At 41.9% G+C, this 14378-nt stretch overlaps 1 protein-coding gene across 2 annotated transcripts in view; it reads left to right on the top strand.

Annotated features, from left to right (window-relative positions):
* TRPC4 (transient receptor potential cation channel subfamily C member 4) overlaps positions 1 to 14378 on the top strand; it is a 576236-nt gene that overhangs the window by 429829 nt on the left and 132029 nt on the right. The window lies entirely within an intron of this gene.

Genomic DNA, 14378 nt, shown 5'->3' with positions numbered 1-14378 from the left:
TGCCGATGTGGGGGGTCAAGCACACAGTGAGCCAGTGCCCGTCTGTCTGTATGACATACCCCTCACACACCCCGATACCTCCCAAATGTCCCGATTTTCGCGGGACAGTCCCATTTTTTGGGGTCTGTCCCGCTGTCCCACCCGCGGGTCGCAGTGTCCGGCGGTGGGGGGGGGGCAGTTGGAAAGCTCCTGTACTCGCTGTTCTGCTTAGCAGAGCAGCGGTGAATAGTGGAGACAGAGGGAGAGGGGGCATCAGGGGGTACGGATTACGGGGGGGTTCCAGCAGCAGAGCCGGATTAAGGGGGGGGGGGGGTGGCCAGGGGATACGTACCGTTGGCCCCACAGTTTTAGGGGGCCCCCCGGCTGGAGTAGCTCTGTCCCAGCTCAGAAGCTCCCCCCGTCCTGCCAGCAACAGCGGCAGCATTGTGCTACAGTCAGCACACGCTGCTGCATATTGGCAGGTCTGTGGTGTTGCAGGGAGGCAGCAGTCTCCCTGCTTTCTTCTCCCTGTGCGGGTGTGTAGGGGGAGCGAACACCTCCTCTGGATTTAGCCCTAGCTGAGGGGTCAAAATCCCATAAAAAAATTAAAATCGGAATTTGCATAAGGGGGCGTGGCCACGCGGCCGCGATTAGGCCACGCCCCCAACCCACAGCAGGCACAGCAATGAGATAGGGCTCCCCTGTCTCAAGTGCCCTGTGCCCCCCGGACTCATAATCAGCCCCTGGGGGCATGCCAGCAGCTCACAGAGCGCTGGGCAAGCCCCCTCACTGACGAAAACGGGGGCCCTCCCGTGAAGCCACGCCCCCTTTTCGCCGAGTGTGTTTCCCTCCTTCTGCCTGGAGAAAGCTCCTGCAGAAAGCTGGGAGGTATGCACCCCTGCCTGTGACATGCCCAATGCCCATGCTATCTGCTTCTGCTCCTAGTCTCCTGTAGATTTGGCCAGATCTCTGTGACTCATTTGAATAACTCCGCCCACTGTTGTGACTCCGCCCAGCGTTAGCAAATGAATCACAAGGCCACAGAATAGGGCTATTATATAGGAGATATATATATATATATATATATATATATATATACAGTGGGGATTGAAAGTTTGGGCACCCCAGGCAAAAATTCATTTTAATGTGCAAAAAGAAGCCAAGGAAAGATGGAAAAATCTCCAAAAGGTATCAAATTACAGATTAGACATTCTTATAACATGTCAAAAAAAGTTTGATTTTATTTCCATCATTTACACTTTCAAAAGAACATAAAACAAAAAATGGCATCTGCAAAAGTTTGGGCACCCTGCAGAGTTAATACCTTGTACTGCCCCCTTTGGCAAGTATCACAGCTTGTTAATGCTTTTTGTAGCCAGCCAAGAGTCTTTCAATTCTTGTTTGAGGTATCTTCGCCCATTCTTCCTTACAAAAGTCTTCCAGTTATTTGAGATTCCTGAGCTGTCTGTGACGCACTGCTATTTTAAGGTCTATCCATAGATTTTCAATTATGTTGAGGTCAGGAGATTGTGAAGGCCATGGCAAAACTTTCAGTTTACGCCTCTTGATGTAATCCACCATGGATTTTGAGGTGTGTTTAGGATCATTATCCATTTGTAGAAGCCAGCCTCTCTTTAACTTCAGCTTTTTCACAGATGGCATCAAGTTAGCATCCAAAATTTGCTGAAATCTTTTTGAATCCATTTTTCCTTCTACTCGTGAAATGTTCCCTGTGCCACTGGCTGCAATACAACCCCAAAGCATGATTGATCCACCCCCATGCTTAACAGTTGGACAGAGGTTCTTTTCATTAAATTCTGTGCCCTTCCTTCTCCAAACGTACCTTTGCTCATTCCGGCCAAAAAGTTCTATTTTAACCTCATCGGTCCACAGAACTTTATTCCAAAATGCATCAGGCTTGTCTACTCTATATGTTCATTTGCAAACTTCAAATGCTGATTTTTGTGGTGAGGACGTAGAAGAGGTTTTCTACTGATGACTCTTCCATGAAGACCATATTTGTACAAGTGTCTGCCAGATCTTCCTGGAGGGATCGTGCAGTCAAACGTGGATTTTGATTTGCTTTTCTCACAATCCTGCGAGCTGTTCTGTCTGATATTTTTCTTGGTCTTCCAGATCTTGCTTTAACTTCTACTGTTCCTGATGACTGCCATTTCGTAATTACATTCCGAACAGAAGATTTGGGCATCTGATAACACTTTGTTATCTTCTTATAGCCTTCTCCTGCTTTGTGAGCGTCAACTATTCTCAGTTTCAGTGTTCTACACAACTGCTTAGAGGAACCCATGGTGCTGATTGTTGAAGCAAGGTCAGATGAGTCTGGGCTTTTAAAACCTTTGAGATTGACATCACCTGGTCTTTCCAGACGATGATTGAGAACAATCCATGACACTGCCAGGTCTCAGCTGTCCAAAGGGGGCAGTACAAGGTATTAACTCTGCAGGGTGCTCAAACTTTTGCAGACGCCATTTTTTGTTTTCTGTTCTTTTGAAAGTGTAAATGATGGAAATAAAATTAAACTTTTTTTGACATGTTATAAGAATGTCTAATCTGTAATTTGATGCCTTTTGGAGATTTTTCCATTTTTCCTTAGCTTCTTTTTGCACATTAAAATGAATTTTTGCCTGGGGTGCCCAAACTTTCAAACCCCACTGTATATATATATATATATATATATATATATATAGCAAAGCTGTGCAATTTTTTAACTAGTTCTATGTTGGATATTTAATGCTAAATACCTACTTCTAGACTACAAAGCTGTGCAGTTTTTAGACATGTTATGATGATTATTGAATAGCAATCACATGATGAAACATTCACTTAAGCCTGTTTGATGTGTTTGACAGTTAATCACAATACAACTTCGTGATCTGTCTGAAAATTTAAAAAAAGTCCCCCTCTAATTGTACTTTACACTCATCAATGATCATCCAATACTACATACCACCTCCAAGATTTTATTTGAAAGCTGACACTTGTTCTTTGGTTCTCCCTGACCTATATGCAACAACAAATAACACTTGAATTAGCTAGAGTTATCAGAAAAAAAATCCATTGTAATTAGTTATGTAGCATTTCTAGTATCCAAGCTATTCACCAAGTGAATCCCTTAAGAACAAAAATAAAGAATGTTATTAAATATACAAGTAAAATCACTTTCAAAACTATAAAGGAGAAATACAGAATAGAAAAAACATAGGGGGTAATTGAGACCTGATCGCTGGGCAGCGACTTTTGCAGCCCTGTGTTTGGATAGTCGCCGCCTATGGGGGGAGTGTATTTTCTCTGTACAAGTGTGCGCTCCTATGTGTAGCAGAGCTGCACAAACTGATTATGTGAATTCTCTGCGCAGCCCATAACATCAGCGTGGTTCAGGACCAGATTTGACATCAGACACCCTCCCTGCAAACGCTTGGACGCGCCCACATTCTTCCAAACACTCCCTGAAAACGGTCAGTTGCCACCAACAAATGACCTCTTCCTGTCAATCTCCTTGTGATCGCCCATGCGAATGGATACTTCGCACAAACCCGTCGCTGACCGGCGATCCGATTTGCAGCTGTCCGTCGTGCCTGCGCATTGCAGTGCATACGCATGCGCAGTTTGGATCTGATCGCCCGCTGTGCAGTAATGCAGCCTAGTGATAAGTAGTGATGAGCGGGTTCGGTTTCTCGGAAACCGAACCCCCCCGAACTTCACCCTTTTTACACGGGTCCGAGCCATACTCGGATTCTCCCGTGTGGCTCGGGTAACCCGAGCGCGCCCGAACGTCATCATCCCGCTGTCGGATTCGAGATTCGGATTCTATATAAGCAGCCGCGCGTCGCCACCATTTTCACTCGTGCGTTGGAAAAGTTAGGGAGAGGACGTGGCTGGCGTCCTCTCCGTTATTGTTGAACTTGATTGTGCTGTGCACTATTGCTTAATTGTGGGGAGGGCTGGGGAGCAGCTGTATAATATAGGAGGAGTACAGTGCAGAGATTTGCTGATCAGTGACCACCAGTTATCCATTCTCTGCCTGATAAAAACGCTCCATATCTGTGCTCAGTGTGCTGCATATATCTGTGCTCACACTGCTTAATTGTGGGGACTGGGGAGCAGCTGTATTATATAGCAGGAGTACAGTGCAGAGTTTTGCTGACAGTGACCACCAGTATACGTTGTCTGCCTGAAAAACACTCCATATCTGTGCTCAGTGTGCTGCTTTATTGTGGGGACTGGGGACCACCAGTATAATATTATATAGGAGGAGTACAGTGCAGAGTTTTGCTGACCAGTGACCACCAGTATATAATATATAGCATTACGGTACAGTAGGCCACTGCTGTACCTACCTCTGTGTCGTTATTAAGTATACTATCCATCTAGATTCTATACCTGTGGTGCATTTCAGTTGTGCAGTTTGCTGACACAGTGACCACCAGTATACTATATATAGCAGTACGGAAGGCCTCTGCTGTACCTACCTCTGTGTCGTCATTAAGTATACTATCCATCTACATTCTATACCTGTGGTGCATTTTAGTTTTGCAGTTTGCTGACACAGTGACCACCAGTATACTATATATAGCAGTACAGAAGGCCACTACTGTACCTACCTCTGTGTCGTCATTAAGTATACTATCCATCTGCATTCTATACCTGTGGTGCATTTTAGTTTTGCAGTTTGCTGACACAGTGACCACCAGTATACTATATATAGCAGTACAGAAGGCCACTACTGTACCTACCTCTGTGTCGTCATTAAGTATACTATCCATCTGCATTCTATACCTGTGGTGCATTTTAGTTTTGCAGTTTGCTGACACAGTGACCACCAGTATACTATATATAGCAGTACGGAAGGCCACTGCTGTACCTACCTCTGTGTCGTCATTAAGTATACTATCCATCTACATTCTATACCTGTGGTGCATTTTAGTTTTGCAGTTTGCTGACACAGTGACCACCAGTATACTATATATAGCAGTACGGTACGGAAGGCCACTGCTGTACCTACCTCTGTGTCGTCATTAAGTATACTATCCATCTACATTCTATACCTGTGGTGCATTTTAGTTTTGCAGTTTGCTGACACAGTGACCACCAGTATACTATATATAATAGCAGTACGGTACAGAAGGCCACTGCTGTACCTACCTCTGTGTCGTCATTAAGTATACTATCCATCTACATTCTATACCTGTGGTGCATTTTAGTTTTGCAGTTTGCTGACACAGTGACCACCAGTATACTATATATAGCAGTACGGAAGGCCACTGCTGTACCTACCTCTGTGTCGTCATTAAGTATACTATCCATCTACATTCTATACCTGTGGTGCGCCTCTTTTTTTCTTTGCATCATGTGCTGTTTGGGGACAATTGTTTTGAAGTGCCATCCTGTCTGACACTGCAGTGCCACTCCTAGATGGGCAAGGTGTTTGTGTCGGCCACTTGTGTCGCTTAGCTTAGTCACACAGCGACCTTGGTGCGCCTCTTATTTTCTTTGCATCATGTGCTGTTTGGGGACAATTTTTTTGAAGTGCCATCCTGTCTGACACTGCAGTGCCACTCCTAGATGGGCCAGGTGTTTGTGTCGGCCACTTGTGTCGCTTAGCTTAGTCACACAGCGACCTTGGTGCGCCTCTTTTATTCTTTGCATCATGTGCTGTTTGGGGACTATTTTTTTGAAGTGCCATCCTGCCTGACACTGCAGTGCCACTCCTAGATGGGCCAGGTGTTTGTGTCGGCCACTTGTGTCGCTTAGCTTAGCCATCCAGCGACCTCGGTGCAAATTTTAGGACTAAAAATAATATTGTGAGGTGTGAGGTGTTCAGAATAGACTGGAAATGAGTGGAAATTATGGTTATTGAGGTTAATAAAACTATGGGATCAAAATGACCCCCAAATTCTATGATTTAAGCTGTTTTTTAGGTTTTTTTGTAAAAAAACACCCGAATCCAAAACACACCCGAATCCGACAAAAATTTTTCGGTGAGGTTTTGCCAAAACGCGTCCGAATCCAAAACACGGCCTCGGAACTGAATCCAAAGCCAAAACACAAAACCCGAAAAATGTCCGTTGCACATCACTAGTGATAAGGTCTGAATTACCCCCCATAGTTTCTCATAATCTGTTGGAAGAAGCAGAAACATTAATCATATTCTTAATAGCAGATTGACCTACAAGAAATATGCCAATGTCCAACATTTTTTTAATGAGATTTTAATAGATTTTTTCCACCTCACCCTCCGCATTCCCCCCGTTATTGCAAAGTCACTTATAAAAGACTGTGGTGACCTATTGACTATTTAATGGCTTCAATTCACAAACTACTTCTTAGTCAAGAATCATTAGAACAAAATATTATTTCTTTGTCAAAATGTACACTTAAAATATTACTGTCACAAAGCAGGTAATTAATTCCCAAACATTTGCATATAAAACAAGAACATATTGTGCATTGGTTACAAAGATACTCTTTTATTATATAACCTTTATTAGCTGCACTTAAAATTTTACATATTTCTTGTTATATTTTGATATTCCATATTGTGCTAAATGCACTGATCATAACGAGGTACAGAGGCCTTCTCATATCTGAAAGATAATATTTTTGTAATGTCAATAAGTGTTGATTTGTTCCGATCCCTGTATAAATATCAAAATGTATATCAAACGTACTGTATATCACAATTATCAGCCTTTTGGTGACATTGCATCTTCTAGCTTCTGTGGGGGTTGAGTCAAAAACAGGGTGACAGGCTAATCTTACTGTATATTATATCACGTAGGCTACAGTAAGGTTTCTATGAAATACAAACAACTAGCTATAGGTATGTGACCAAACACAGACCCTAAACAAATTGTTAGCAGAAATATCAGCATTTTACTTAAATGCAGGTGCCCTGGTCGGTGACACCACTCACCCATCTGCCCCTAGTAACAGCCCTGGTGAATGTTCTACCTAAAAATACTACCACAGTAGGACAGCACTGTTCTGTGAGTCTCTGGCAGATGAGATGCCTCAAATCACACACCAATGACCGATTAGGACACAGGAAATCCTATAAAGAAACCTACTTACTGTATAACTCCTTGCAATTCTGGGTAGGGCATTATGGAATCTACTGGAAGGACTCATGATGCTGTGAGTATATGGTGAGAAATGTGGAGGTAACGGAGCCACACCACCGAAATCAGAGTTTACAGAGCTATATTAAGATTATTGTTCTTTTTCTTAAATGGGATCTTAGTTTTGACCACAGAGGTCTTTTACCTTCAGTGGGGGCAGTGTTTGTTACCGCCTTAGTTTCTTACTATAGATTACTAAAAATTCCTATAATGGTCTACAATTTCTTCCTACCAAGGGACAATAGCTTATTGTCCCAAAACAGAGTAACATGGAAGCTACTTTTTATCTTGGTCCAGTGTTTGCTGAAACAGAGTAGGAAAAGTTAATTTATGTCTATGATTTTTATTTTATTTTTTAAATACAGTGTGTATAATTTCTCTCCTATTGCAGAGTCTGTTTCTCTGGATTTGCAGAGTGGGAAGTTATGTACCATAATTTACAAGGACAGATGAAACGGGATCTCGGCAGTTGATATACCTACGCCGGGATCCCAAAGAAGGATGCAATACTGGGATACTGACATCACAATACCGACAGCCGGCATCCCAATTGTCCTCACAGCGGGATGCACTGGCATCCTGCCGCTGGGGTGGGAGGATGTTAGGTTTAGGCAGAAGAAGGGGAAGTTAGGGTTAGGTATCATGCAGGGAAGGTTAGGTTTAGGCAGCAGGGAAGGGAGTGTTACGGTTAGGCACCACCGGGAGGATTAGGTCTAGACACCCACAAGGGAGGGTTAGGGAAGGGGGCAGAGGAGGGTTAGGGGACTTCAGAGGGGGCTGTCAGGATTCTGATGGACGGGATATTGCTGTCAGTATTCTGACTGCCGGCATCCCATACATCATTAAATCATACTGAACCCAATGAAACTATTATGTGTGTTGTGTGATCTGCTCAGTGCCGCATTATTCTCATGTCTATGAACATATTACTAGTGTATGTGTTAGTTTTGAAGAGCTACATTGATACAATTTGATACATCAACAGGTATGGACAAATGTGTACAAGAGCCGGCTGAAACCTGAAGGAGCCTGAGGACCAAATTAAATTGTGTCTGATTTACCAAACATTCCAATGTTTATGCACTTTTGCCACAGGAAGTAGTAACAAACAATACATTTTCTTTTTTATTACTTGGACTATAGTCCTACAGATACCCTTAAATTCAAATCCCCATATTGGCTGGTTACTAATACGTGTGTTTTAAATATAAATACTGGTAATTTTACAGAAGGATACTTATCTGATTCAAATTTCTGGTCTTACAGTCTTATGGGGCCGATCCAATTGCAGGCAAAAACGTGAAAAACCTTGTGGTGCGCGCTCTTCCTGTAGCCACAAGGTATTTCATATTCAGTTGCCGCTGAGAAATTGAGCAGTTTTCTTCTCACAGCCTTAAGTCAGTAAAAATCCTCATTTTATGTAAACAATGTTTGGATTAGTTAAAAAACCCCTTTCCCTGAGACACCCCCTCTAATGACTAATTAGGCAATTGAAAGTTTCCAATTAGTTTATTAGTCCAATAGTTATATGTCAATTATTGTGGTTAATAAAATACCTCAAATGATGCTAAATATTATTATTATTTTTTTTTTTTTATTTACGCACACCAAAATAAATTAGTGTTTATTTAAATGGAAAAAATACGTATTTTATTTCTTCATTATTTTTTTTTAAATTGATAATTTTTTCTACTTTTTTTTTCGCATTTTCTTTCATTTCTACATAAAATCAAATTATAAAATTATAATTTTTAAAAAATGCGCAAAGCAGCCATTTTAAGAATTTTTAAAGAACAAAATTGCTGATATACTGTATTAAACATACATACAGTATATTTCTATTTCTTAAAAATGCAGGGTTGGCACAAACATTTTGGTTAGCAGTAAATCAACAGGGACAGTGTCACTGGGTGTGGTACAGAAGATCTACAATGTCTAGGTCGACAGTCATTCGGTCGACCCAATATGGTGGACATGCATTAGGTCGACACTGACAAAAGGTCTAATAGAAATGAAAACAGAGTACTTGTTATAATGTAACTATTGTGTATTGTGTGAAAACTGGAGTTAAATGTAGCTATAGATAAAACAATGTTTATATCTAATTCTTAGTGCAATACCTGAAATAAAAAGGGGTTAGTTAGTATAATGTGTAGCCCTTTTGTGGAGTTCATGTGGTCCTCAGGTAAAAGAAGGGTTCCGTTTTTGCCATGTAGTAAGGAGCAGTTCTTAACGGGAAGGTTAACTGTATACTAACTTTCCCTATACTACACACATTGTCAGTGACAATACTGGACACAGGTCTCCTCCTATGGCTGGTTCCTCCTGCTCTGGCTGCGGCTCCTGTTTGCTAAGCAGCATGATGTCTTGTTATGGAGGCCCGGTCTGATAGACAGCTTGTATATGCTTGGCAGTGAGATCTAATTCCAGTTTTCACACAATGGTTATATTATAACACTAACTATTAAACTAACTACTTTTACCAGAGCTGCTCAAACACCATAAAATCCCAGCCGTAGCGTGGTTTTTTTGTATTTTTTACTGACAAAAGGTCAACAGGAAAATATCAACTTGGTACACAAGGTCGACACATGAAAAAGTTGACATGGGAAATGGTCGACAAAAAAAGGACAACACAACTCTTTTGTGTGTCATTTTCATTGTCAGAGCAAAGGGAATACAAGAGCCAGCTTCGCTCGCCATGCTGCGGGCAAGGTGCCTCGCTCTGCTACTGCTGCACTCAGCATAGGTCACTATTCCCAATAGTAGTCCCTGTGGATGGTAAAGTATGAAAAAGGTGTAAAAAAAGGCAAAAAATCCGTAAAAAGTTGTGTCGACACATATCAACCAGATGTGTGTCGACCATTTCATCATGTGGACCGTTTGTACACATCAGCATTTTCCAGTGTCGACCTAATGCATGTCAACCTTTTGTCAGTGTTGACCTAATGCATATCGATCATATGGGGTTGACTTAATGACTGTTGACCTAGACATTGTCTCTCTATACATTGGAACCCAGTGTCGCCATAAGTTATGATGTTAATAGGAGAACCCGAAAAACTGAAATCAGCAAATATTAGTGTGTTGAACACGGCATAGCTCTTCAGGTGGTTTACAGTACAGGATTAAATTGGTTTGTTTATTGGTGGTTAACACAAAAGGTATTATGTTGTCCAGTATTATTACTGTTAAAGCTGCATTATTCCTAGTAGCCTCTCAGAAGTTACAGGTAACATAGTAACATAGTAACTAAGGTTGAAAAAAGACAATTGTCCATCGAGTTCAACCTGATTGTGGTCTCCTATGCAGTCTTATTATAGGACTAGTTATATTTATGTTAGGACTAGTTATATTAACTATAATGCATGACTACGCACCATAACCCTGAATATCTTTATCCAATAGGAATTTATCTAACCCATTCTTAAAGGTGTTGACTGAGTCCGCAGCTACTACTCTCTCAGGCAGGGAATTCCAAACACATATTGTCCTTACTGTGAAAAAACCTTTTCGCCTCAATGTGCGGAAACTCCGCTCCTTTAACTTAAGCGAGTGATCACGTGATCCATATACTGCAGTGTTACATTTCTGATCCTATAAGATACAGAATACTGTAGCTCAGAAAAACCACAGGCATTACCCCCCAGAACTCTATTACTTTTGGATTAATCATTTTCCATAACCATTTACAGTGGTTCTCAAACTGTGTGCCATGGCACCCTGGAGTGCCTCGGGACGCTTACAGGGGTGCCCTAGGTTGGTGGTCCAGGACCAAATCAAACCATTTATGGTCAATGTAATAGGCAAAGCCAGTGCTGGTGGCTGTCATTCATGAAATACGTGGACAAACAGAAGCAAATTATGTCCCTCACCACATAATTGAATTTAAGGATGACATATAAACACAATATACTTGATTTAATACTGTATTTCTTTCTAAATTTGTCAATAAGAAACTTTTGGTCTAGGGGTGCCATGAAAACAATTCAAAAAAGTTTGAGAAACACTGCCATACTCCATTGGAACCCTGTATAAGGGATGGCCTAACACCACCAATTTCCATGAACTTTTACACCCCTGCTGTGCCAGTGAGAATACCACATATGTTATAAATGTACACAATAGGATCCCATTGATCTGTCAGTGGATACCTCATCATGTTAGATTGACACCTCACTTCCCCCAAATGCTGAGTTATAACAGGTAACAACATTTAATATGCTATTTTTTGCAGCGCTGAGATCAGATAGTCACCGCTTATGGGGGAGTGTATTTTCGCTTTGAAAGTGTGCGAACGCTTGTGCAGCCAAGCGGTACAAAAAAGTTTTGTGCAGTTTCTGAGTAGGTCTGAACTTACTCAGCCGCTGCGATCACGTCAGCCTGTCCGGTCCCGGAATTAACGTCAGACACCCGCCCTGCAAACGCTTGGACACGCCTGCGTTTTTTCAACCACTCCCTAAAAATGATCAGTTGACACCCATAAATGCCTTCTTCCTGTCAATCTCCTTGCGATCGGCTGTGCGAATGGATTCTTCGTTAAATCCCTTGCCCAGCAATGATCCACTTTGTACTCATACGCATGCGCAGTTTTGTCGAGTTTTGACCTGATCGCAGCGCTGCAAAAAATAGCTAGCGTGTGATCAGGTCGAAATGACCCCCATAATACAGTATATCAGGCTATAAGGATAAAAAGTGCTGATTTATGGGGGTAATTCCAAGTTGATCGCAGCAGGAATTTTGATAGCAGTTGGGCAAAACCATGTACACTGCAGGGGAGGCAGATATAACATGTGCAGAGAGAGTTAGATTTGGGTGTGGTGTGTTCAATCTGCAATCTAATTTGCAGTGTAAAAATAAAGCAGCCAGTATTTACCCTGCACAGAAACAAAATAACCCACCCAAATCTAACTCTCTCTGCAAATGTTATATCTGCCCCCCCTGCAGTGCACATGGTTTTGCCCAATTGCTAAAAAATTTCCTGCTGCGATCAACTTGGAATTACCCCCTATATCAGGTGACAAATGTAAAATGATTGGCTTTTTGGGGGTTTCAAGCATAAAATGCTAAGCAATATATGATGGCAATTCTATACTTATTTACTACATTTCGGTGCCTAGATGTCACAATGATGTCACAATGATATCACAAATTGTTAATGAATTTATATTGGTGCCTACATTGTGTTGTGTTTAGTCAACAGTTCAACTTTAAGAAACAAAACAAATTCTTTAGAGTCTTTTAAACATTGAGCTGTAATGTCCTGTGCCATTACTTTGATAAAAGAATTATGGATGGCATTTAACTCTCTCTTGTAATTAAATGGCCAATAACTATGCAACTACTATTTAGATTTCTTTCTGAGAAGATAATTGTATTTCAGCTTGTCAAAGACCTGATAAAAATAAAAGATAAATGGCTTCTGCTTCAGCCATTTTCATTTGACTGATCGTGTACTGTAAGCTCCAGTCATTTGTAATCTAAATTCAGCTATTTATAAATTATTTAACAATTAAATTGATTCAGCTATTTATAAATGATTCAACAATTAAATTGACCAAACCAGCAGAAACTTATTAAATGTAAGATTCAATCATTCAATCCATTTACTCACTTTAAACTTTCTGAAAGTGACAAGTATCGGTGTACAAAGAGATGTATATAGAAGCTTCCATGCAGGCAGCAAAGTGTATAACAGTTAGGGGGTCCTGCCCCTTCCTCAGGTAACAGTAGTAATTATAAGAGCTTAGCAGACATTTAAATGGTGTACTCGTATACCTGAAATGCAAATAGTCCGGATCACCTGTATGTACCTTTATATATTGGAGATGTTTGCTGCGGCACCTTGTTTTTCACAGCAAAAACAATCCCAATAAGTTTCTATGGCTGCTGCTGAAATAGCAAATTTGCCAAGGCTCTGAGCTTGGACCCAGGAGCTAATGCTATCATCAAATAGTGTCAGCCATTGTAGCCTATAGGCTATAACAAATCTGCAGTGTGTGTGGATCTAAGCACTGAATCAGCACACTAGGTCAAAGAGCAGCTGCCTGCAAGAAGATACAGGTGTCTTCAAATAAGCTTGGAGAATGTGTGCTTGGAAAGCTCAGTTCTGTCTCCTACAGGTTATATTATATATGTATATTTATTGTGGGTTGTTTTAACTTTTCCTGACCACTTATGTAATTTATATGGGATACATATGTTTTATACAGAAAATACTCTCTCCAGTGCAGCTTATACTATAGACAATCTAAAGTGTTAATTATCAATGCAGTGTATATGGAGACCAATGTGTAAATATACTGTATGTTGAGGGCAGGGCTACGTTCTTCTGTTGCCCCTCGAGACTCCTGGACTTGCTCCAATGCGCTGCAGAGCAGCTGACGTGGATTGTGGAATGGTGCCCATATCTGGAAGTAACATTCAGATGGGCTGGTCCTGTTGCCATATCTAATGGCTTACCTCTATCACTAGCTCTGCATATGTCGGAAGAATTACATACATTGCAATTTGTATGATGCAGACTATGGGGGTGATTCCGACCCGATTGCTCGCTGCAGTTGTTTGCAGCACAGCGATCGGGACGGAACTGCGCATGCGTCGGCGCCGGGCAGAGGTGATCGCTGGGTGGGAGGGTGCGGCATGGCGGCAACTGGCTGCCAATTTTGGGGTGCGGTCCGGCCCAAGCAGGCGTGGTTGGACTGTGCAGGGGGCGGGCTGCAGCGGCTACGTGACATCACACGTAGCCGCTGTGAGCAGGGGCAGCGACGAGCAGCTCCCGGTCAGCCGCAGGAGCTGCGCTGGCCGGGAGTTACTCAAGTACAAAAGCATCGCCGATGTGTGATGCTTTTGTACTTGTGTGTATGGGGGAGGAGGGGCGGACAGACATGCGGGGTGGGCTAGCAATGTGCTGGGGACATGATCGTAGCTGTGCTAAATTTAGCACAGCTATGAACAACTCGGAATGACCCCCTAAGCTGGTTATGTGCCTTCTATTCCCTCTTCATGGGCTGTCCATACACAATCTATAATCAAGCATTTGGAAACCCCACTCTTGAAATCCTGCCTTCCTCCATAAAAAAAATTAGTCCTGGAATTTCTACTCTTAAAATATATAAGCAAAGTTTACTCTTTTGCCCTTAGATATAGCTCTTCTCAGCTCTGCTCCACATGTTATTGCATTAACAAAGCATTTGTGAGTCAAAACCAAGTGCAATCCAAATAAACTCTGCCTAGGTAGTGTTGTATTTTGTAAAGTTT

Source organism: Pseudophryne corroboree, chromosome 2, assembly GCF_028390025.1.
Source record: "Pseudophryne corroboree isolate aPseCor3 chromosome 2, aPseCor3.hap2, whole genome shotgun sequence".
Lineage (NCBI taxonomy): Eukaryota > Metazoa > Chordata > Amphibia > Anura > Myobatrachidae > Pseudophryne > Pseudophryne corroboree.
Note: the sequence above shows the minus strand (reverse complement) of the source record. Positions and strands in the feature narration are given on the sequence as shown.